This window comes from Hypanus sabinus, chromosome 8 (genome assembly GCF_030144855.1).
Source record: "Hypanus sabinus isolate sHypSab1 chromosome 8, sHypSab1.hap1, whole genome shotgun sequence".
Taxonomy (NCBI): Eukaryota; Metazoa; Chordata; class Chondrichthyes; order Myliobatiformes; family Dasyatidae; genus Hypanus; species Hypanus sabinus.
Window position 1 is genome coordinate 161,369,187 of NC_082713.1, and position 4,319 is coordinate 161,373,505.

The window sequence follows — 4,319 nt, forward strand, 5'->3', positions numbered from 1 at the left end:
GAAAATACAAAAGCTGCTGGTCTCCCAGCAACCGAGGAGGCTGTCCTTCCCATTGGCCCTTATCTCTATGATATAGCGTGGCAGAGACGGATCCAGCATTGCTTGCAGTTTCCATGACAAGTATCTGGTCTGTTGCATCTCAAGTCTTTCCTACTCCCGGCGGTGCGTTTGATTTCCTGACAGACGTCACGGTGACCCTGACATCCTCTTGAATGAATTTAAGGCTGCATTATTTATGGAGAAGGCAAAAAAGGAAAAACACACTCAATAGTAGGATATTAGAAAATGTGGCTGAAGAGAGCGATCTTGTTCTGGGGTGCGGTCAGGACTCTCACCACCAGATTCAGACACAACCCCTCAACCATCAGGTTCTTGAACAAAAGGGAATAACAACGCTCACTTTCCCATCTACTGAGATGCTCCCACAAACAATGATCTCACTTTCAGGACTTTTTGTCTTGTGTTTCATGTTCTCCTTATTTACGTTTGCGTTTGCACAGTTTGTCTTCTGGTTGAGCTTTCATTGATCCTGTTTTCGTTACTAATCTATAAATTTACTGAGCATGCCCTCAGGAAAATGAATCCTCGAGTTGTATATGGTGAAATACTGTCTATGTACTCTGATAATAAAATTTAGTTTGACTTTGACTTTGTGCTTATTGAATTCTTTGATGGACACTTAAATGTGCCAGAAGGAAAAAAAGCTGAGGTTAGGAATTAAAATTAGTAAGTGAAAATCAAAAATAAACTGCAGATACTGGAAATCTAAACCTGAAATTTAAAACAAAATTAGCAGGTCAAGCTGCCTCTGCAGGCAGAGAAACAATCAGCTCGATTTTGTTTCTAAGATGCAGTTGACCTACAGAGTATTTCCAGTGATTACTGTTTTGTTTAGTGCATTTGGTGACAACGCCATATTTTATGGCTTGTGGAGTCACGATGGACTGAATGGCCTCCCATTGTGTACAATAGTTACATTATAGTAGAGACATTATGGAGAATAATGGTAACTTCAGAGTAACTGAAAAGAAGATATTTTTGGAGGATTAAGATAGTATCACAGCACATCAAAGCTGCTTACAATCGTTTTTCACAATTGACCTTACAACCATGGCCATCTACTTCCTTAAAAATACAGATTTTTAAAGCATAATTTTTAAGGGTCATGGTGTTATTTTATTCACTGTTTGTTCAATTTTCCTCCAAGAAGACCACATATTTGTCACGGTTTGGAGGCTTGCGTGCCTCAGTGACCCAGAGAGCTATGTTGGCTGGAGTCAGGGCTTTATGCTTTGGCTCTTGGTAGAGTCACCCATGACAAACAGGTTAAAGGGTAGAGGCCAGACTAAGAGGGGTCCACCGGTCCTCCAGTTTTGGAGATTCAATTCATAGCGAATGACCCTGACTGGTAAAACAAAATTATTATGGAAGCAGCTATGATGAATCCTTCTACATCTGAGTGTGATGGTATTCCTGATTCTCCATCCGGGACGTATGACTGACAGGAGTGAAAACCGAGAGGAAGCTACTGACATGATGAAGGAAGCCCTAAACACTGACAGAAATGGAGGACCTTCATTGGTGCCCCAATCACCAGTGGCAGAATGGAGCTTGTATTTTCCAGGTCCAGAGCAATTTTCACATTGATGTCCAAATCTACTTATTATAGTTCAGTGTTTGCAAATGATGAATGCAATCTATTGTGCGATTTTTTTCCATTTTGTTAACTCCAGGTACGAAGTACTATTGGAAGCTTTAAATTGGATTTTAATTGAGTGGATCACTATAGTTGTGACAAATGAATTTTAACATCAGCAACTGTGTGGTTGTCTACTATAGAACAAAGAATAGAGCATAGCATATGCGAAATGATAGGCAAAAAACATACTGCTTAGTGCTGAGGCCGAACCTTTTATCCAAGCACAGGACGTTATGCCCCATCTTTACAGTATCCTCTAAGTGATGCTTTGCAAAATCTTTACAGGCTAGGATATGCTTTTTTTGCTAACAGCATGTTTGCTGTAAATCTAATACTTCACGTCAGCCAAGTAACACTGTAAACCTTCTGTAAAGTATGGTGGAGATAGCATCATGCTGCGGGGATGATTTTCAGCAGCAAGGGCTGGAAATCTGGTCAGGACTCATGGGAAGATGAAGGCCGCTAAATACAGAGAGATCCTGGATAAAAACCTGCTGGCCTCTGCCAGAAAGCTTACACTGGGGTGAAAGGTGGTACTTCAGCATGACAACAACCCTAAGCACACAGCCAATGCAACCATGGAGTGGCTTTAAATGATGAAAGTTGATGCCCTTGAGCAGCCCTGTCAGATCCTGACCTTAGCCCAATTGAACATCACTACAGGAAGCATGTGGAAACCATAGAAAGGGTGTAGAGGAGATTTACAAGGATGTTGCCTGGATTGGGGAGCATGCCTTATGAGACTAGGTTGAGTGAACGTGGCCTTTTCTCCTTGGAGCGTGGATAATGAGATTTGACCTGATAGAGGTGTACAAGATGATGAGAGGTATTGATCATGTGGATAGTCAAAGACTTTTTCTCAGGGCTGAAATGGCTAACACGAGAGGGCACAGTTTTAAGGTGCTTGGAAGTTGGTACAGAGGAGATGTCAGGGGTAAGTTTTTTTATACAGAGAGTGGTGGGTGCATGGAATGGGCTGCCGGCAACGGTGGTGGAGGCAGATACAATAGGGTCTTCTAAAAGATTCTTGGATAAGTACATGGAGCTTAGAAAAATAGAGGGCTATAGAGTTACCCTAGGTAACTTTTAAGTAACTACATCTTCGGCACAGCTTTGGGGGCCAAAGGGCCTGTATTGTGCTGTAGGTTTTCTATGTTTCTATGTAACATCTCAAGACTGCTATCCACCACTGCTCCCCAACTACCCTGGCACTGCTTGAGCAACTTTACAAGGAAGAATGGGAAAATCTTGCTCTATCACTTTGTGCAAAGCTAAGAGAGGCTTATCCAAAAAGACTACTGGCTGTGATAGCTGTGAGAGGTGGTGCAACTAAGTGCTTAGCAAAGAGAGATGAATACTTTTGAACTGCTGACATTTTAGTTTTTGAAGTTTTAGTTTATCATGCTTTGTTTCCTCTGGCGGGGGGGATCTACAACCAGAGGACACAGCCTCAGAATAGAGGGGTGTCCTTTTAGATTGGAGATGAGGAGGAATTTCTCCAGCCAGAGAATGGTGAATCTGTGGAATTCTTTGCCCCAGGTGAATGTGTGGGGCAGTGGTTGATAGATTCTTGACTGGTCAAGGCATGAAGGGGTACATGGAGAAGGCAGGAGATTGGGCTAAGAGGGAAAATGGGTCAGCCATGATGAAATGGTGGAGCAGACTCGATGGGCCAAATTGCCTAATTTTACTCTTGCATCTTATGGTCTTTACAATTTTCCCTGGTTTTTGGGCTCTGCTGTGAGCAAAAGAGCACGGGATTCGCAAATAAAAATTCTCAGTTAAATTGATTTAAATCCCAGGTTATAATACTCATATATGTAAACGAAGGGTTGGGGGCTGAATACTCATCATTACTCAAATGCCGTGAGCATCTCTGCTTCCATCACCCACTCAAGCAGTAGGTTCTTATTACCTATACATCTCACCTTAAAACTAAGCCCTCTGCCACATGCAGAAGTTCCCTGTAATCTACTTAGATATCAGAATCAGGTTTATTATCACTGACATATATCATGAAATTTGTTCTGTAGCAGCAACATTACAGTCCAATTCATAGAATATACTATAGGTTACAAAGGATGAGAATCACAGTAGCATAAGGGCCAGCATGATACTATTACAGCTCAGTGCTCTGGAGATAGGATTTCATTTCTGGCAATGTCTGTAAGGAGTTTGTACTTTCTCCACGTGACTGCGTGAATTTCTTCTCGGTGCTCTGGTTTCCTCCCAAAGTCCTACCAGCTAGTAGGTTATTTGGTCATTGTAAAATTGTCCCCTGATCAGGCTAGTGTAAATCGGTCAGTTGCTGGGCAGTACTTATCATTGGGCCAAATGGATCAGTTCCATGCCATATGTCTAAATAAAATAAAATAAATAAAAGTAAACCATGCCAAAGACAAATGATGAGGTAGGGCTCATGGACTGTTCAGAAATCTGATGGTGGAGGAGAAGAAGCTGTTCTTAAATCACTGCATGTGTGTCTTCAGGCTCCTGTACTTCCTCCCCGATGGGAGTAATGTACAGAGAGCATGTTCCAGATGGTACAGTTTTTCGTGGTGAATGCTGACTGTGATGCAACCAGTTAGAATGCTCTCCATGGTACATCTGAAGAAATGTG